This window comes from Lonchura striata, chromosome 4 (assembly GCF_046129695.1).
Source record: "Lonchura striata isolate bLonStr1 chromosome 4, bLonStr1.mat, whole genome shotgun sequence".
Classification (NCBI taxonomy): Eukaryota; Metazoa; Chordata; class Aves; order Passeriformes; family Estrildidae; genus Lonchura; species Lonchura striata.
In genome coordinates, this window is record NC_134606.1 from 66,167,801 (window position 1) to 66,189,438 (window position 21,638).

Sequence of the window (21,638 nt, forward strand, 5' to 3'; positions counted from 1 at the left end):
TTTAGCCAGCTCTGAAACAGGGAATATAGAAATAGGTGGCATTGACTTGCTTTTTGTTCCCTTTCTTAGCATAAGAACTACTTTCATCTTCTTCAGAGACAGAGTTATAAGTATTTTCCACTGAGGTCCAGGGCCTCTGAGACGAAGGTGTAGCACTTCTCCCTGTACATAGCAATCATATTTCCTTCCATTCCACTCTCTCACTCCTCTAACAGAAAAAAAAGCCACTCCTCTTGTAAAAACCATTAGCTATTTTCCTGAGGAATAAGAGGATGTGTATGGTAAAAATGCATATTATATGTTGTATCAATATGAAATATAATGTCCCATTTCTGCATATGCCTAACCAGTCTTACACATTTCACAGGTCTGGATCTCAGTGGCCTGCTTCTTCTTCATGCTATCCATAACATGTGTAAAGTGGTCCTGTCCTTGCTCTCCTCTGCTTATTGGTGCTTTCATATTGGAGTCCTTGCCCATGACACTTCAGACATGACAACACTTTATTTGTCAATGTGTCTTATAGAAAGGATCAAGCAAGAAAGGATCAAAAGTCTGTCAATGGCAAATTTACTGGCTGCTTTCAAAATATGTGACAGACCACATAAAGATTTGCAACCCTTGTTCCCCTAGAGAAGGACCAAGGCTCACCTTTTGATCAATTTTCTCTGATAGGTACTGTTCCTTTAGGACACCTTGCTCAGGTAATCTAAAAGAAAAATGACTGGAGAAAATAAATAGAGCAATAAATAAATAAATTGATGAGAGAATGCCTACCTGACAAAATCTGGAGATGCAGACAGGGAAGTAGCATTTCCTATTAACTATCTTAACTTCCAGAGGCCCTGCAAGGCCTCCCTGGTGGGCACTTGTCTAACATAAGAAATGCCAAGTCATGACTGGACCAAAGTAGCCCCTCTTCCACATTCAGACCCTACCCTATATAAAACCCCATTTCCGTCCAGTTTGGCAGGAGACTTGTCACTGAGACCCTTCACAGGAGCTGCCAATAAAGATACCGCTGTGGAACCAAATACAGCCTTCTTCTCTCTCCTGCTCTGTGTCTGCCTGGGGCACTTAGCAAGCAAAGCACCAAAGAGCTGAATTCACCAAAGAGCTCATCTCACGAGTTGAGCTGCTTGCTAAGATTGCCCATGGCTGGGAGCTTGCCTGAGGGACCTGGACAGGTGGTGCTCTGTTGGAACTCAAAATGCCCCTCAGACATTTTTAGAGGTTCCAGGCCTTGGTCAGAAGCATTTTAGACCCTGACAGGCAGCTGGAAACAGCTGTGATTTTGAGTTTGAGCCATGGAATGAGTTACCAGCTTTGAAGGTGGAGCAAGGAGTCACAAAGGGTTAGATAATATAGTAAATGTAGCTACAAAACAGAGGGGAAATTTTTTTAGTATTGTACAGGGGGGTTTTTATTTTGTACATGGGGGTCAGAAGTTCTAAGATGGAGGAAAGTGGGCTGATCCTGTTCTTCCTCCTTCTTCTTCTTTGCCTCCATGTTCTTGGTGATGTTGCCACTCACAGATTGGTTTAGGGTAGAAAAGCACTTTTGTAATATAGGTAGTAGGTATTGGGGGAAAACTATAAACATGTAATACGTAATATGTCATATAAAAGATAGCAGCAGCCCTGGGTGGGGGCAGAGAAGAAGAAGACAGCAGACAGGGAGGATGTCAGGGTGTGTGTGTGCCTCTGCCCAGGCCGCTGACCAAACAGCCACAGCCCAAGAAGACAATCTGTTAGATAACTAACGATAAACTGCCTTGAGACTGAACAGCAAGAGGCTGCAGAGTTTTTCTTTGGAAGCACAGGTTGGAGGAGAGACTTTACCACCACACGAGACCCCAGACCAAGCCTGGGGTTCTCACGGTGCTCATCAGCCCAGCACTATCCAGGACACTTATGGCTGCCCCGGGTCGGACAGACCCCGGGAAACCCAGGCCACATTAGTGCATCAACATATAAATTGTGCCCAGTTGCCCTGGTGGATAGAGCTATGGGTGCATTACAATCCATGGGCATGACTGAATAAGCAGTGTTATAAAACACTCATAACCTGAAAATAACCACAGTGTGACTGTGGACAGAGAATATCAGAATGTACTTCAAGTTGTACAGTTTCAGCATTATTGATGATTTAGGCATGTTCAAAAGGAAACTGAAGCATTTTAGATCATTCTGGAAATCTGTCCATTTTAATTTCTTATGGTCATTATTGTGATGTTTCTTCTTGATTAAAATTTAATTTTTTTGCCATTTGCTAGCGTTGGTGGTTAGGTTTCTTCAAGGAATTTTCTTCCCATTTGTTGTCATGGAAACAGCAAATGGATGTCATTTAAGAGACAATACCCTTCAGATTGTCTTGGGGAAGTGGGGCAGGGAAGCAGTGTGGTTTTGGCAGTTTCTTAGCTGGAGGTGGTCCAGTCTTCGCCTGGCTTGGAGAAGTGATGGCTGTGGTTTTTGGTGCTGGACTTGTCCTGCCCAGGGTTCAGCACTGCTGTGAAGTCTCCCCTGAGCGCCTATGGGCAAGGCCACCGCTTACAGCGAGCTGTCCTGGATCGGGACTCCTTCTGCATCACCCACCCTTGCCGGGAGAGATCCCAACCATCTGCGTGGGTAATTCCAGGGGAAAAGACCTGGCCCAGAACTTCTCTCTGCAATCAGGGAGAGTGCCTGCAGCCCCTCTGCCCCACCGGGAGCCAGCAGTGCCCCTGCTGGTCCCAGGGGCGCCGAGGGGAAAGTGAGTGACAGGAGGGAAAAGATTCCACCGGGGTTCTGGATGCTTTTTGTTGTTGCTGCTGTTGTTGTTTGTCTGTCTTCATATGTATACATATATGTGTGTGCATATATATGCTAGTAAAGAACTGTTATTTCTTTCCCCATATCTTTGCCTGAAAGCCCTGTGATTTCAAGGTTATAATAATTTGGAGGGAAGGGGTCATCTTTTCCAATACAGGAAGGTTCCTGCTTTCCTTGGCAGACACCTGTCTCTTAAAACCAGGACAGCTAGCTTAGCATAATTTGAAGATTTTAGCTCAGATTTTACCTCTCACTTTAAATGCCACATTTCCCTGAAGGAGAGCAGGGAGGGCCCAATTCTTAAATGGGCAAAACAGGTTAATATTGCAAACACTTGTCTGTTTTGAAATTAAACCAATAATTCTACATGGAGAAAAATATTTTAATGTACTTTAAAATGAAAAAAAATATTTAAAAAATAAATCTAAAATTGGGATTTTTTTAAAATAGTTTTACTGCTAAAAGCACAAAAGCAAAAGTATTAACATCACTGCTAAAACCCCAGGGATTCAAATAAACATATTTCTTTGTTAAATCTATGCTTTTTTTATTTTTGACTGTGTTGAAATACAGAGATTTTCTCTTAGATAGTGTCCCATATTGAAACCCATCCAATGTATTTGATGTTGGAATTCTTATCTCTTTTAAAATGGGATCTTTTCTGCATAGTTTTCATTAACCTTTCTGTTACAGTAGTGCAAATCACAGAGAAATGCAATTTTGTACAACTTTGAATTTACACCAAGAGCTGAGAGAAAACTTGCTCCTATACTTAAATCAGAGTTTCTTCTTGATTCAGACTTTCTTTCTCTACCATCAAGAGTCTCATTTGTTGCTGCTCAAAGCCCCATCCAACCCAACCTTGAATACTTTCAGCGATTGGACATCCACAATTTCTCTGGGCAATTGTTCAGTGTTCCACCACCCCCACAATACAAAAATGTCTTATCTCATAGATGTCAGAAATCATACATCGGGGCATATACAATTGGGGGAAAGGTTTGAAATGTTTTTGATTTGAAACACATTTTTTATTAATAATAACTTACAAATTCCTAAAGTTGATGGGCATTTGAGCTTGACACTTTTTGAAGAAGTGCATGGAATTTAAAATTCAAACCGGTAAAATGAAAAACTTCTTTCCATTTCCTGCTTCATCTGTTATTGAAAATTGCACATGTCAAATATCTGTGCTTCATACAAATTAGACTCAGAAAATACTTTTCTTTCAGACTAAAGTATGGTTTATGTAGAACACTAGTACTAGTGAAGGTTTTTCGGGCCATAGAGGGAACACCTTCTCCTTGGATTTGTCTGCACAATACATTGGATCCAAACTGGGAAAGTCATCCCAGATGTGTTCTATTAATCATTCTTATTGCAGCAGGCCTCAAGATTGGGTGAAAAGTATCCTGTGGACCTTGAACATAGCTCCTGTGAAACAGATGGGAGGTGATGAAGAAGTTGAGAGAGAGAATAAAGAGCATATGGCCCAGTAGAGACACCAGAAAGTAATTTTTCATGTGATCCACAGCCTGAGAAATTGTTTAGCACCATGTAAAGACTGTCTTTGGCAAAGAGGGCTGAAACAGATGTTCAAAAGATCTGGTAGGCCAAAATTCATTGAAGCAAATGACCCCAGCCAGTCACCTTGCTGCTGATCATCCACCCTCCATACCAGCTGATCAGGCCTAAGAAAGCTGCTGCAAAAGGATTGTGAAAAAGGGAGGCACATTTTCCCAGATGCAGGGGAAAATCCCCTTGGATGATGATTCCTCAGGGAAGTGTAGCAAGTTATGTACCCTTATCTACAGTGCAATACCCAAGTTGGTGAGTTCACCATCTGTCAGCATCACTTTAGAAAACAAAGGTTTGATCCACAAAAAAAAAAATTTCATCTGTCCTGTTTACCTGCTTCATTTCAGCCAATGAATAGGCTATGTTCCATCAGCAAAGTCTTTATGGACATACGTTTCTTTCAACGGTGATAATTGTTTCTTTTTTTCTAAATCAGACACTGTCTATTCATAAGATTCAGATGTCCATGGTAGGGGTGTAATCAAGTTTCATCTTCACTGAGATTAAGCTTCATCTTCACCAAGTCAAAAAATATCATTCTCGTTATCTTTTTATTCAATTACTGACATGTAACATCAGTCTGAGATCTGAAAAAAACCCTTCATTTGCTGTTTGCCAAGTAGCATCTATGCAATACAAATTCTACTCGATAAATCACACATTGCCATATGATGCTACTAGTCATGCCTTCACATTCTTTTCTTCACCGTTGGGTATTCTGGTGAAGCGAATGATTAGAACATCAGCAATGGCATTTGTTCAAGATGTTCCAGAAAGAGCTGTGCTCTGTTCTCTTATTTGCTGCCTATGTTAGCACTGAGCTGTAAAAAAAGATGACTAGGAAGAATGTTACTTTTAGTCTAAATTTCTAAATGATGTTTGGAATACCCTGTCAAATGACGAGATGCTATTTTAAAATACGGCATCTAAAGGGAAAAGGTCACTTTTAAAGAGGTTTTGAGACAGTTGTTTCTGGGAAAAAAAAAAAGACTCCAAGTTTTTTAGCCATACCATTTTGAATATTGATTCAAAACACTGTTCCTTCATACAGGAAGAACAGAGAGGACCATAAATGTAACCCTTTTCAAAATGGAGTTCTATATGTTTCTGGTTGGGATTATTGGATGCCATTTCTTGTCAAGTCGAGGGACTGCACTTAGTTCTCCAATCATTTCCTTCCCTGAAATTCATCTGCATTTGCTCCATTATCCAGACTCCCCCTTTATTAGTGATGATATACTCCATCTATGCACTAGACTATTTAACTAGAGTGTGTGTCTCATACTTTCTAGTTAAAACTGGCTGGACCAGAATGGAGATTTGCAGTTGCTGCTGTACAATAGTCTTCTTTGTGCAAGTTTTCTTCAGACAATGTTCAAGCAGCAGTAGCAAATAGGAAGTACAGCTTGCAGCAGGGAAAGACACTCTTCTGCTTTCTCAAGTTTCCTGGAGTTAAATACATGCCAAAAGGCTTTCCATAGTACTTCTACTATCTTGTAGGAATACTTGATAGAATCCTACCTTTGATAAAATTACTAATGGGTTACTTTTCCACAAGGAAGAAAATTTGTCTTTTAATCATGTGTTTTTTGTAAGTTGGAAAGATGAACTTGTGCACCAGTCTTGTGGCATGTACTCCTACTTCTTCATAAGTTTCAAAACCTTCTTTAAAAAATATTCACTCTATGGAACTTCTAAAGAAGAACTCTAGGCATTTTCATTCTATTGATGTCATTATTTTTTCTACCATGCTGTTCTTTTTTTATATTCAACTCTTTTTTACCAATAGAAATATTTTTCCATGACACCTATGGAAAATACCTATGTTGACTCAATATTGCAGCATCAGTCCATTGTTTCTAATTATTTCAACATGGTCCCAACCATATCTGACAGCTAGACAGCGGATCTTAGCAACAGTGAATGGGAATAACTTCTGAACAATTTCAGTCAATTTCCCAGGAAGGGCTTGCTTTCTGCCACTGCCAGTTTTCCCAGAGCTATTGTCTGGTTAACAGTTGCAGAAAAAGAGTCTTCAACTTTGGGGCAAGTTCTGTCTCACATTTACTAAAGAATGCAAAGAAGGTAAAAGTGCTGCTTCCAACCCTTCTGTGCACTTCCTGTACAAAGACGGGGGTGACCCCAGAAGGTAGTTTTTGATCTCTGTTCAGAACACAAGGCACGTCATCACCTCATTCATCTTTTTTCTGGGACTCACAGCATCTAAAGACTAAGAGGCTCTCTTGCTTGCTAAAGTGTCTTCATCAAAAAAACCTTGTCCCATCAGCAAATTTGAACACAACTACAATAGAGTCAATTCCAATGCTGGCAGGGCAATACTCTACCCCAGTAGTAACATGCCACTATTAGAAGACTGTGTAAAAATATTCCTGTATGAAATAATCAGAGGGAAAAACAGAATTGGGAAGAACTGCACATTGTTCTGGAAAAAACCTGCTGCAACACTCTTACAGCCATCATTTGCTGGTATAATTTTTAATTGTTGGGGTTTTTTTGCACTTGGTATAAGATAAAATATTACTGCACCTTTATGTTTTCTTAATAGAAGTGCAACCATTTCTTAATATCATAGAAGTAAGCCATTTGAATATGTACAAATGGCCTTTTTAAATACAAATGCTATAGCACACTGTGAAAGTAATTAGCTAGAAATAGAAATTCAGAGGTTAACAACTATTTGGAATCAAGTAAGTCTAAGGTGATAGAAGAAGAAGAATACAGTAGTTTTCTTCTTCTGGTGAAAAAACCCATGTCGGAAATTGTACAGTGCAGGTGTATTATTTCCCTTCCTGAAAAACTGCATAGGTTTGCTATTGCTATTGGTTTTCATTAGGAAGGAAGAGATTTGTTTGGAGATAAAAGTTCCAATTGACTTTACATCTATGTTATGATACTTAATTTCACTAATCATGAAGAGAAATTCTCATCACTTGATATGGAAATCATGATGGTCATGGAGACAAGGATGTCTAGGCCATGCATCAGGAACATCAAAAAGCTTTTGAATGCAGGTAAGACTGAGCTCCTATGCTAGTGAAAAGAGAATGCAACAAAGACATTGTCCTTGAAGAGTCTTCAGGAATGACAGCAGATCCAATTCTTTCATGTGAAGTATTTATGAATAGAATTAACCTTGAAAATAACATTGTTTTCAAAAACCTGTTGACAGTATCTCTTCTAATGATACACAGTTCTTACCAATAGAGAAAGAAAAGCAGTTTTTTTCAAACTGTTGTGCAGTCTTAAACAATTGACAAGAAAAATAGCATTTTTTCAAGCTGGAAATGATGTTAACTACAAAAATGCCTTGTAGCACACTTGGCACTGTAGTCTCTTGATTAGCATCATTTTTTGATTCATCAAACAAGTTTCACATTGACTATTTTTCAACTTGAATTCATGGCACCTTTGTACTTAGGAAGCATCCATGAAGGATTTCTTGGGGTTTATTTTGTACTCGATCCTAAATGGCAGTTTCTGCATTCTGCCATCTGTCTAGCTTTCCTGTTTGATGCAGCTTCTGAGAGGTATTTTCAGAATTGAGGACTACCTGCAAGAAGGATGCTAAATACATGCATTTTACTCATTGGTTCATGCAAAACAGCACAATAATAATAGGAAAATAATGACGATAGATTCAATTCTTGTAGTAATACAAAGAGGACTATTATCATAATTAGAAACCAAGCAAGTCATATTTCTTGCACATGCAGTACAACCACTAATGCAAATGACCCTGTCCATTCCAAAAGAATCTGTATCATAGGAGTGGATGGAATTTGTCTATTGCTATTTTGGTTCAACCAGAAAATTAATTCTTTTGACAGCCAACTCATGATTGCAACCTAACTTCCAACTACTGCTTTCAAAGGGTTGAAACATGTCTGTTTAGAAAAGGATATGGTACAGTACACAATAGCAGACCAGGTCATGCCCATTCAAAAGAAATAAAAGATCAAAGGACAGAGTCATTCACATCTGCAAGCCCTCAAGAAGGTACAGGTCAAATGTCTCCAGAAAACTGAAAAGTGAATTTGCAGAAGCAAATGAACTGGGTCTGTTTTATAAACACAATGTTTTCGAATTCAACTGAGGATTCAGGAAAGGCAACTTTGAAATTAAAAGGACTTAGAAACACAAATATGAAGACTGGCAGTTCATTAGCTTGAACAGTCTCCTTACAATGAGATTGATTTGGAACTTCTACTTGTAATGGGTCTGAAGCCATTAGGAATACTGCAATATTAAAAAAAGAAAAATGCAAACAAACCACAACAACTTTCTCAAAAAGCTTTGAGAAACCAGAGTAATTATTATTTTTAGGGGTTAAGTAGTCCTTTAAAATTGTCTCTGGGAAAGAGATAAAAAACCTGTAATGACTGTGGAGTATATTACAAAACTGTAATGAAGCCTGTAATAAAAAGACTATGCTGGGTTCATCTGTTGAAAGCATTCCAGAATGGTCAAAATGACTATTCACGTGTTGTGAGAGAAAAAAAAAAAAAAAAAAAAAAAAAAAAAAAAAAAAAAAAAAAGAAGAAGAAGAAGAAAACTGAGGGGAAAAAAAAAAAAATTGAACATATTTTCCCATTCCAAGATGGTACAATGGCTTTATTTCATTTTGTTACTACGACTATGTAATATCAGAAGTGTTTTACAAGAGAGAATGAGAGTGTTCACACTAACCATACAATTTGGATGGATCTCTTTTACTTTATACAGCAGCAGATATGGTTTAGCACTCCACAATTTAGTCCCTGAAAGTGAATGAGCAGCAGATTTAACCTATCTGCCCAGTCCACCAGGATCCTTCATTATCTTTAAAAATGCTTTGTTGTATCTTGTTATCTGGACATGTCTCCTTATCTCCACTGTGAGCTCCTTGATCTTTCATCGACAGGATGAGATCCAAATTAGCCTAACAAGAATATAGCCTTTCAAAACCTCATCTGTTATCTTCTCTATTCCTACAAGTACATTTATGTGGATGTGATAGCCTGGTCAGAGAGAGAGAAAAGGAGTAAGTTTTCTCACAGGGGACTTGTGAGACTTTTAGGGAGTTGTAGAGAAACTATGATAGCTTGTCATTGTAAGCAACATGCAGATGGTGTTTCTCTACTCTTTGTTTTTCTCTTCTTCTCAAGGATTGTTTGTGAGAAAAGTGGTTTTGCTAATTAGCCAATCAGATAGAATGTGTGGGAACAGTCTATAAGGAGAAGAGTTTTTCGCATTGAAGTTGTGGTGGTGCAAAGCAGCCTTCTTGGAGTCCGTGCTGCTTTCTCACTCGGTAGGGACACCTCTAAACTGCAGGAAACAGTTTGGAAGAGCCTAGTTGTTTTGTTTCTCAGATATGTTGCTGCATAAAAGAGCTCTTCTTTGAATTTTTTCTCTGCTGAAGTATAGCGTCTGTTCTTCAATGATTGTGATGCTAACTCATGGTCATCTATTCTGTAGTCTTACAGAGTATGCAGCAAAGTTTTCTCTTCTTCTGCGGACATTTTCCTCTTTTGATGAGAAATGTTGAAGGTCTGAATTTAGTTGCAAAGGTCACTGATTCACAGGCTACAAAATTGTTAAGGCTAGTAACAGCAGGGAAAGTGTGCTGTTGATGTGTGTGCAAATGTCATGTCAGCTGCTGTTTGGATTAAAAAGCATGAACATAAGCAAAGATATCTGCATGGCCATAAAAGAACCAAATAAGAAGACATTTGTTGTGATTTCTGCCCTAAGGAACAAGAAGCACGGAGGTCTCATTTCAGTGGCTAGATGTAGTATCTCATTTGGAGGAAGGAGGGGCAGGAATGCCTTGGGAGGCTACCAGAGTCTAGGTTGGAGTGACAACTAGGGTTTTTTTCCCATGGTTCTGTGCTCTTGATGCTAATAACTGTTGGGACATCACTTCTAGTCCCTTCCCCAGTTCCATTGTGCCTCGGAGTGTTTCTGAGTGGGTCCATGTGGCAGTAAACTCCTCTCCTCTCTTTTCCATTCTTTTCAGTAGGCTCTGTATTTGTAGAGCTGTAACATGTTTGAGCCAGAGGAGGCAGATGAGTGGAAAATGCTTCAGGGACACGCATTTTTGTTAGTTATGATCTCCAATATGATGTTTTTCATGAACACTTGAAGCACATCACTGTGTGGAAGCACAAACCCCATTTTATCTTGATTGTCAACAAAATCATTATCTAAGAGTGTTAGACAGAAGTGGGAGTGCTGAGGGTGCTGACAACCAAGTCAGTTTTAGATGGTACCTATGCCAGGCACGCAGACATGCCTTTAAATCATCCTCACTTGTTGCACTGTGCTGAGTTCCCTGAGCTAACCTTGCCTCCCCCTCTCCTCTTTGTTTTAGTGAACAAAACGGGTTGTGGAAAAGCCATCATCTTCACTTGCTCCTCCAAGGTACACTTGTGTTCCCAAACCACCATCTAGACTAAACAAACTGCTTTTCATATAAGGGCAAGACGAGAAAGATTTCCCTTGTAGCTACATGCTTTGGTTTGGTGCTACTCGGGTTGCTGTTGAAAATTGTTTTCATTTTTGTGGGGTTTTCAGAAAAGCTCCTATTAGAAATTAATATTCCAGGCATGCTGGAGTTTACCTACGAACCAGACTTGTACTTTCACGCCTGTTCCCTTCTTTTCTCCTCCTCCCCTCCACCTTTAGTCTTTAGAGCCTATGTGTTTTGCTGGACCAAGGAACACAGATGAAGAAGCAATAATTAGGGGAAAGAATGAAAAAAAAAAAACCAAATAGCCATTATAAAATTTCTTATCCTCTATTAGAAATTTTTTTTTTGAGGGTTGGGGCTTTCACAAAGGCACTGGCTAGTTGGGTTGTTTTGAGGTTTAACTTAGTTAGTTGAATGCATCCTACACTGTAGCAGTGAGATTCAGTTTACATTCTTGCCTGGCTGGGTGTGAGTTGAAAATTTGATTATTCCCAAAAGGGTTTTTTCTGGTGCTTTGCTGTTTGTGAGTGTGGAAATATATTCCTTTGGCTTTCTCTCCTCTGCTCTCAGTGCCCAAACACAGGGTGCAGTTTTAGGTTTGAATGCTGCCATGTCAGTGGAATAAGTAAGTGACCTTCCCCCCTGCTTCTTCCTAATTTTTCTCCTGGTGGCCTTGCAGAACGCTCCAGTCCCAGCACAAGAGGGTGGCACCAGCACAGCACAGCAGCTCAGAGTCAGGGAGCACCAGGGGCTCCTCAGTCTCTGCACTTCCAAGAGCACCAGCACCTGAGGTGGATGCAAATCAAAAGCAGAGGCTGTCCCTTGCCTCACACTCTCTGCTGTCTAAGGGCAGTCAGGACAGGAGACCTTAAATATTGTCACTGTGCATGTGTCCCCTTGAGACCTCTCCAGCAGAATCAGACATTTCTTGCCCTCTGCTTCCTTTCTATACTTTGTCAATAAATAATCCTTCTTGGACTTCTGGTGCCATTCCTGGCAGTATTCCCACTTGTCCTTTGGCATCGTCTCAGCGTTCTGGAGTTTTCATTCCAGGATTAATCCATTTTGAAGCTGAGATGAAACTTTGAGTGAATATGCTGAATGGTCCTCTTCTGCAGTAGGGATCTCTGGACTGTGGCCCCTGAATGACTGGTTTCTCTTCATGGGTATTTTGGACAGTGGCTCTCTAAGTGAAAAAATTCCTTCTTTCATTTTCTGCTTGTTTCAGTCCCGTCAATGTCCTATTTTCTTATTTCTTCGCAGTCTCAGTTTCTTTGCTAATACAGTCCTCCAGTTCTGAAGCCTGGAGAGGGAGGAGGAGGAAGAAGCAGTGAGGCTGCAGCCCTGGATCTATGGTGTGTGTGCTGGATGTTCAGCACAGGAGAGGTGATTGGGCAAAGGGCTGAGCTGCTTGGCTCTTGGGAAACATCCAGTGAGCTGTACTGCACGGAGGAGAGAGATTTAGCCAGAGAAAGCACCTTGGGAAGGCTGATCAAGGGGGCCTTTGGCTGAAAGCTCATCCCTCCCTCCTGTTTTGGATGAAAGAAGAGCTGTGAGGACACTCCTGCCCTGCAGGGAACCTGACAATGAAGATGTCTAGAGCAGAAGAAACTCTGCTGTTCCTTCCTCCTGCTTTGAATTCCATTTGAATTAAAGAGTTTGGCCTCAGTTATACTGAACAGCCACATACCAAACAGGATTTTTCCTGGGACCTCCCTGGACATCCCTTAGGAAAGCCATTTCTTCCAGGCCAGGAATGTCAATGTCTGAGGCACGTGTCACCTGCAGCTGGGAATTCCTTATTGATGGCTTCTTTTCCTGGCAGCACTGGAAACTTATTCCAGCCTGAATAGCTAAGCAGATCCAGTGCAGAGCGAATTAATCCACAGGGGATAACCATGCAGGGACTCACTTTGCCTTCACAGAGACACTGAACAGCTCTTTCCTCTTTTCTCCAAAGCAGAACCTTAGTCTCTTTAAGGCATCTTTCCAAATTAACTGTGAGATGTCATAAAAATACAGCATACATGAAGCTTAGATGTATCCCTTGTTGTCCTGTGGCAGGTTTCACCACCCCTCCCAGCACCTGAACACAGCTGTTTGTAAAGCCAACCTCCTTGTTCAAGTCTTTAAGAACCCCTCAACCCTTCCAGAGAGCCTTGCATTGCCTGCACTGACAGTCTGGGATGTGTGAGAGGCTTCATGGCAGGGCCCAATTAGGGAGTGTCAGTGTGCAGAAAGGAACAGGAATGTGGCATCTTCCTCGGAGTGTGTTTAAAAAGGATTGTCAAAAAAATCCCAACCAAACAAAAAAAGGATGAGTCAAGCTGTGTTCCTGTGCAGTTTGAAAACTCTGGAGCCAAGAAGCAGAATTTCAGGACAACTCAAGAGCACTTCTGTTCTTAGGCAGAAAGAAGAAGTCTCCCTTGAAGTTGGCTGAAAACACATGAAGAGTCTGCTCCATCTTGCATGAGCTCCATGTGTAGGTGCTTTCCTTGTGCCAGAAATTCTCACCAGAATCAAAGCAAACTTGCAGAGCTCGTCCATTAGCTGGGTTTAGTGTGAAGTTTGTGGTCTTTACTTTAGTCCTTCAGAAAAGCTCCTGTGCCTGAAGGCCTCTGCCATTGCAGGAGGTGACTGGTGGCTTCCACTCTTGCTCTGCTCTGGTCTCTGTTCCATTACTGCCCTTCATATTAAACTGTTATTCCTTACTAGCATTTCATTATGAATGGACTTGAAAGACATTTTTAGAGCTGCTGGTCAGGAAATGTTTGCTGAGTGCCTACTTGTTTGGTATCAATGAGTAAAATACCCAAACAGACTCACAGTGCTTCCCTCTTTCTTGTTTCAGCCCATCGTGCACATTTATGTGCAGTCCATTGAAAGAATATTGAAGATGGGTGCTCTTCAATACCAGATCTCCACAGGAAAACCAGTACAAATCCACGGGGAGGTGGATCCCTCTGACTCTAGGAAGGGTGAAACTCCCTCTGTGTCCATCAGCAAAACTCCTGAGAGCTGCTTCTCTCCTCTTTCTAGGAAATGAGCAGCCCCCTGTCGCCTCTCCTGCCACCTCTTCAGTCACCTGCTAGAACAGAGACTTCCAAATTTCCATTGCAGGCAGAGTAACCCTGCCTATTTTTGCCAGGGCTTCTGACAAATTACAAGAGATCTTTCTGCTGAGCAGAAGTTCAGTCTTGGCTGAAGGAGCCTGCCTGGAGGCCAGCCTGAGTTCCTTGACCATAAACAGTATTGTGAGTTAGATGCCAAACATCAAACTGCATCTTGTGGTTCCATTATACCCAGGTGGTTTTGTGGGTTTTTTTTGTTTGTTTGTTTTTTTACTTCAGGACAAGAAATAGTCTGATTTTATTTGTGTGAATGACAAATACTCCTGTCTCTTGAGAAATGGCTTAGAAGTATTGGGAACTATTATTTCTAACTGTTTTTTACACTACTGAGGCTTTATGAACAGCTCTTACATGCAGAGGCAGCCTGTGCCTCTGTAGGCAAGGCTCAGCTGCTTCAACAGCAACTGGAAAAGTGCAGTTCCATAAAGGGAGCAGACTGCAGAAACATATTTATTCTAAAATACTGATAATAAAGATAATGATGATGATGATAAAAATAGTAATAACAATAATAAAGCGAAGTAGGAGTAGTAGCAGTATTTCAGAAATGGAAACAGTGCTCCCTGACTGTCAGGTTCTAAAGGGAACACAGACATCATGGAGGAGGATGGAGGAGGAGAAAGAGAATGAGAATGAGGAGGAGGAGAAGGAGGAAGAGGATGACAAGGAGGAGGAGTTGACATTGTTGAGTTCAGCTCTTTCCATGCCTAGTGTCTGTTATTAACTCCCCTTTAGAAGAGCTTTTTTCATCCTTACTCTCTTTTTATTATTAATACATCTGCAATACATTTATAGAGCTGTTGGTAAGCAAAGGTTTGTTGAGTTCCTGCCAATTAGTAAAAAACCCAAACAAACTCCTTCTGTTTCCCTTGTTCTTGTTTCAGGCAAAGAAACCCTCTGATGTGCCATTGATTGAAGAAATTTTGAGGGTAAGTGCTCTTAAATAGAAGATCTCTGTGTTTGCTTGTGTTTTGCATACATTAACGAAATGAGTGGGGGCAAAATACATTTTAAGAGTTGCTTCTCTCCCTCTTGAAATGAACAGCTCACTAACGCCTCTCATGTCACATCTCCAGACGCCTACAAGAGCAGAGACTTCCAAACTTCCATTGGCAACAAAGGTGACCCAGTCCTTTTATGCCAGGGCTTCTGATTAAATACAAGAGATCTTTCTGTTTAGCAGAAATCCAGCTCAGCTGTTTGTCAGCTCTTAGAATGTTTTAAAAATATTTATTAAAAATGCACATGCCCGTAACGTGCCATTAATACAGTTTTGGTATCAGTAGATGTGCTGTTTAGCTACATGCTAAGCTACTTTGTCCTTTTATTCTAAGAATCCCAACCTGATGGATCTTCAGCAGAGAAGCAGAGTAAGTAGAAATGCAAAGAAACCGCAGTTCTTTGTGTGCTGGCAGGTAATTGTGTGTGTTACTTGTGGTAGAGACCATCAAGTGTTCACACTGATGAAGCAGCATGATTTCCTCTGCTTTGCTGAACAGGGATGAATTTAGGAATGGTTTAAGAAACTGTAACCAATCATAACCTAGACCTCAGGGTAGCTGTTCAGCAGAACACAATACAAGCAGTATTTAGTTAGGAAACTCCCATCTGGACTGATGAACAATCTTGGTGGCAAACCCCTCCCTAGAAAAAAGTGACTCTCTAATCTGATGCTGACAGACCACAGGGTAAAATATGTTACAAGGGAGGTTTATAAATGCAACTTTTTCATTTTTGCTTTCCAGAGCAGGCTGGCACAGCTTCAGAAATGCTGCCAAATTCTCAGCCAAGGATGTCATAAGTAACCAGACTCTGTTCCCATCTCTGCTGGGCAGTTACTTAAAAGAATCTGGAATGCACAAAATATGGGTTATCAGTCAGATTCCTCTCAGAAAACTTAATTGCAAGGAATTTTCACCAATAGGAAAATTATTGTTTTATCATGGACTCACTAAATTGTTTAGGTTTGAAAAGGCCTTGAAGATCATCAAGTGCTGTCGTTAACGCAGCAATGCCAAGTGCACTAAACCATGTCATGATTACAATGACTGTGTTAAAACCAAAACAAAATAAAAGTGAAGAGAAAAACCCCCAGTCTTCCTGTACCAGATTGAAGTGTTTGTCTTCTTTTAATCTGTGGTGCTTAATATCTTGTCACACTTTGAACTCATCAACCTACTAATAATGCCTTTGACTGAAATAAATGCTAAGGGATACCAGCTGAATCTGATCATTCCTGGATACGGTTTTGATGCCAGGCAGGACAAGTAAAGCTACAGCTACCTAAAATCTGTAAATCTGATGGTGACATTTGAAAGTACTCTCCTGTGCCCAAGGAAAACTTTTCTGAGAATTGCTGTAATGATTTTATTTTTATTTAAAAAGATACACAAAGAAATATAGTATTTTACATGGACATTCTAAAAACCTCACTTTATATGCTAATAAGGTGGGAAGCTGTAGACTGAGCTGAAGGTGAAATTTCTATAGCCTATTGGAATTGTTTGTTTGTCTGAATGGGTGTGAGTTGGAAGTTTGATAATTTCCAAGGTTTTTTTTTTTGTTCTGGTGCTTTGTATTTTGAGTATGGCAATGTATTCCTCTGGCCTTCTCCCCTCTGCTCTCAAACACAAGGTTCCATGTTAGTTTTGAATGCTGCCATGTCAGTGGAATAAGTAAGTGACCTTCCTCCCTGCTGCTTCCTAATTTTGTCTTCTGGTGGCCTTGCAGAACTCTCCAGTGCCAGCACAAGAGGGTGGCACCAGCACAGGCCAGCAGCTCGGAGTCAGGGAGCACCAGGGACTGCCACAGCTCCTCAGCCTGTGACAGGGAGATCAGCTCCAGTGACAGTGAGGAGGACAACCTTCCAAGGGTGCTGGACCTGCCAGCACATGAGCTGAGCAGAGAGACCATGGAGAGCCTGCTGCCACAGACCCTTGCCCACTGCAGAGCTGCTGTCTTAGGAAGGAAGCAATGTTTTACTTCTTATCTGTTACCAAATTCTGCCTGCTTTGTCCTGGAAATACTGATCTGTAAAACTCCTCTCGCTCCAATGAAGGTTTAGGTATTTGCCACTGACTGGTTTATGGTTTTTTATTCGGCACATATCCACCCATGGTGCTCAAGGAACAAGTTGGTGCCAGTGGCCTGTTAGTTTAGAGTCAGTTCTTCACAGGCTAAAGGCCAAAGGCAAGAGTCCCTGAGCTCTGGTGAGCTGTGCTAGGACAGAAAGAGTCAAAAAAGGCATCAGTCTTGAATCCTTCTTTTCTCTTTTCTTGGCAGCCTGAGCCATCAGCTTTTAAAAAGCGGCACCTTGACAACCTCGTGAGGACCTGGACCTGCCTGCCACAGATAACTCTGCCAGGAACAAGGATCTTTTGTTTGCCAAGCACAGGAAAGTGGAGGGAGACCAAAAGGAGAGATCCCAGGACATCAACGTTGGTTCCCAGGAGAGCTGGTGGGAGGATTCCTGCAACCCACCCGTGCTGTGTGATTCACTTCAGAAACATCCTCTCAGACAAGTGACCATTTCTGGCTGTAGGCAACTGCAAATAAAAGGAGTGTGTTTATAAAAAGGAGTGTTTTTATAAAAAGGAGTGTGTTTATAAAAAGAAATTGTGATTTATTTATACGTAACCTGTGGGTGTGGCTGCAACCTGGGCCTCAGGTTTTATAGCATGCTGACAAAATTGTTGCGTTTATGGGTTAAAAAAATTAGATTTTACTGGGTGTTTATAAAAATTTGGCTCTTTACTGACAGCTTGAGGTATGGGGTCAAGGATGTTTGGGCGGGGGGGAGAGGGCAGGGTCTCAGTGAGTGTGCAAAAGCAGAATCTGGTACCAAAGTAGGGCATCCTTCCTATGGGAGGGGACTCAGGCTCCCTCTCAGCCACACCCTAGGATGGGCCCAGTGACTTAGAAACCTGTCAAGGGGAACCCAAAAGGGAAAAATGAGCTGTTTCAACCACTTCTCCCTTGCCATACTAACAGTGGAGGCAGCATCCACAGCACTGGTGTGTTCAGTTGACACCCTTCTCTACCCAAAGATTTCCTGGAAATTATTATTGCAGTATAGCTCAAGGGGTTATTTTTTCAGAGAAATCACACTTCTGTGAAAAAAAAAGAAAAACCCAAAACTCTTCAAGTTTTTCAGCCACATTTCAGTTGACTTTGATGGGCTTTAGATCAATGTTATTTATATAAGATATTTAGAAGCAAGTTCAACAACTGTTAAACAAAAAGTTTTATTTACACAAGTAGTTTCATTGTGCCTCAAACACAGCTGAGCAGGTTCCTTTTTACAGTCATATTCCTCCATCTTCCCATTCAAGTCACTGTATTGCAATATGAAAGCAAATTATTGATAATGGTCATAAGACAGTGAATAAAACATGGATGCTTGATATCAGTGAGAGATTCTGGAATCTTGATTTATCAACATGCTAGTCCAGTGTGTTGACACCCTTGTCTACACAAAGATTTCCTGGTGTGTGACAGCAGCATCCTGCCATCCTCACATCCAATGGTGTGTCTGCCTTAGCCCTGATGCTGTCACATACCTTCCCCATCTCTGAAGACCTGTGCGTGTCTGGAGAGAAAGATGGCATCCCAAAATAATTGTGGTTACAAGAAAGAATTATCTCCCTTTTCCACATCATTTCATGATGTAGGAACTAGTACCCCCTTTGTAATATACCTGCTTGTGGGTTTGAAGCTCAAGAAAATGAACAGGAAATAAATACTAGCAAAATGCCTACATTTCCAAAAGGAGTTTCTGTAGAAAGGGCTCCTGCCTGGAGTCATTCTGCCTCCTGGCCCTGCAGGACCACCAGGATCATGACTGTTTCTGCATCTTCAAGGGACTGGCCTTTTATGTTCACTCTATTAAAAGCCTTAGTACATTTCAGGGATAAGCTACCCTAATGAGTGGAAGGAAGGTTTATGTTCCCTCTCCCCATTTTACCTATCAAACCTTATTTACTCCTCATCCCCGGAGTTGTCTCTGCCCATAGCAGGAGGATTGGAATTAAACCATCTTTAATGTCCCTTTCAAACCAAGCCATTCTATGATTCTATGAAAGAACAGAAAATTTTTAAAAATCCATTGTATTTCAACCTTGAGCCAGGTCAGGGGCCTGCAATTAGTTAGGAAAGATGCTCATTGTTTTCACTTGGGCTATTCTAGGACATGAACAAGATGACTGTTTTACCTGTTCATTTTGTCTGCCAGCTTTGACCTTCTGTCAGTGGTGAAAACTTTAATTAAGGACAGTAACTGACCTTCTGCTCAAAACCAGTGACTAGTGTGTGTGAATCAGCACCACAGACATGCAGGAGGGTGACTTTTACCCTGATGCCAAGCAGTGCCCTGTGTGACTTCAGCAGGGCTGTGCTGGCTGTTCCTGTGGCCATGGCTTTTACAGAGCTGTGCGTGGCTTTGCAATTTCTCCCAGTTTGGCATTTGCACTGTCCTATTTTCTTTCTTTCTTGGAAAATGCATGCAGGGGAAGGCAATGTCTGAGCAATTCTTGGCCCATGTTACATCTTGCCTGTCAGACAAATGTTTCTCATTGGCTGTGGATTTCTCTCTCTCAGGGTTCCTGAGGGTCAGGGTTACCCCAAGAGAGATCCGAAAAGAGTCTTTGCTTCCCTAGCCCAAATACAGTTAATGAAGGAGTCTGGGAATGCTTCCAGTTGTGCTTTCAAGGTTTATTTCTTCTTATCTATAATATTTTCTTTGTCCTGCTGTGGTCTGCCTAGTACAGAAGCCATCGCAGTCTGGCCTCGAGCCCTAGGCAGCTTTATATTATATATTATATATTATATATTATATATTATATATTATATATTATATATTATATTATATATTATATTATATATTATATATTATATATTATATATTATATATTATATATTATATATTATATATTATATATTATATATATATATTCAAAATGATGTGTACTATGTTTACCAATACCTAAAATCTATGTTGGACAATGTATCCCTATCTTAAACCAATAGAAAAGTGTCACTATCACAGCAAGATACAGAGGACAAGAAGAACAAGAAGGCTAGGACACACCCAAATACCTCCATCTTGTCCCCTGAACCCCTTATCTTAAAAAACCCAAAATTCTATTTTTCCACCCTGTGTTAGTTCAAATATCACACTACTAAAACTTGCAATTCCTCATCCAGAGTTGGCAGTTTTCCACATGCTAAAATTGAAGCTACAGGTGTTTTTGACTTCATGCCAGGGTTTCCAAGACCCCTGCTAGGGTCTCGAGACAGCCAGGGCAGCCAGAGGGATGTCCTGGACTCCAACAATTGGCCCTGCTGCCACTCCCAGGAACAGCCAGAGCTGCACAGTTGCCTGCTTACAGTTGCATTAAAATGCCACAAAGTGGCAGCCACATCAGCCTTGTAGACTGAGCCAAGGAGGACATACAAATACAAGTTTCATCTACTGGCTGGCTGTGCATTATTTGCTACCAGTTCCAGTAGAGAAAATGTGCAAAACTTTAGAAAACAAATACAGATGTGGTAAAAGCAGCCAGCAAAAAAATTTAAGTGAAGTAACTGGAACAGAGTGCTTGGGTTTGCAAGACTCTGCACTACAGTGATGCTGAAAATAGTTCCAAGAACAGTTTCAACCTAAATAAGGAATAGAAAGTCCCATTTGATTGTGGGAACAATTTAGAGTTAAGATTTTCCCAGTCATTTGTTCTAATTAAGCTTGAATGGGCTAATTGGCTGAATTTTTATCACCTGTTGACAACTCATTTGTGAAATAAGTCTCAGTATCATTTGATGTGGGAGCCACAGTCCCATCAAATGTGATCCTGCTGAGCATCCTGGAGCTGTCACAGCAGACACAGCAAACAAGGTGCTGCTTCTGGTTCCCATCCTGGTTCGGGGCAATTAGGTTGGGCTGAAGTTGGGAAACCATGTAGTAGTCAGTGTTGCATTCCAAGGACCTTCATTTTTTCTTTGACAAACCTCTATTTACTCAGGAGTTTCCTGTGTTGGTGGGGCCTGAACCCATTCCCCAGTGATTGCTGTTTGTAGATATTTTTTTTTTTTTTTTTTTTTGCTTCTTGATGTGTGTTTCATGCAGCTTGTTTCCAACTCCTAGAAGAGACGGAAACACTCCACAATGAAAATGTTGTCCCAAGTGGAGGTAAGGGCACAGAATTGAGGTCCTACAACCATGACTGTTGCAGCTGGAACAGTTGCTAGTAATGTCCTGAGTAAGGAAGCAAGAAAGATGTTTGCACAATATTCACAGATGTTTAATTCAGCTACCCACACATAACATAGGAAGCCACCCTGATTTTAAGTAACTGCACACAAAAAGTTCATGGCAGCAAAATGCTCTCATAGAATCTGGTGCCTCAATAGCCTTAGAACTGCTGGACTGTCTGCATCACTACTGCTCAGCCTTGAATGCAGTGAGAAAGAGGCTGCTCACCCAAGTGCTGGTTTCCAAATCTGCTCCCAGCCCGGCTGTTATTACCTTTCCACTGCTCTGTAAGACTCTTGCCTGTGGTTTGTGTAAGATCACAGGTGAGGTTTCCTTGGTTTTGGTGAATGAATTGTTTCTGACATGATTAGTTTGCTGTATGGGCACAGCATGTTAACCCTATG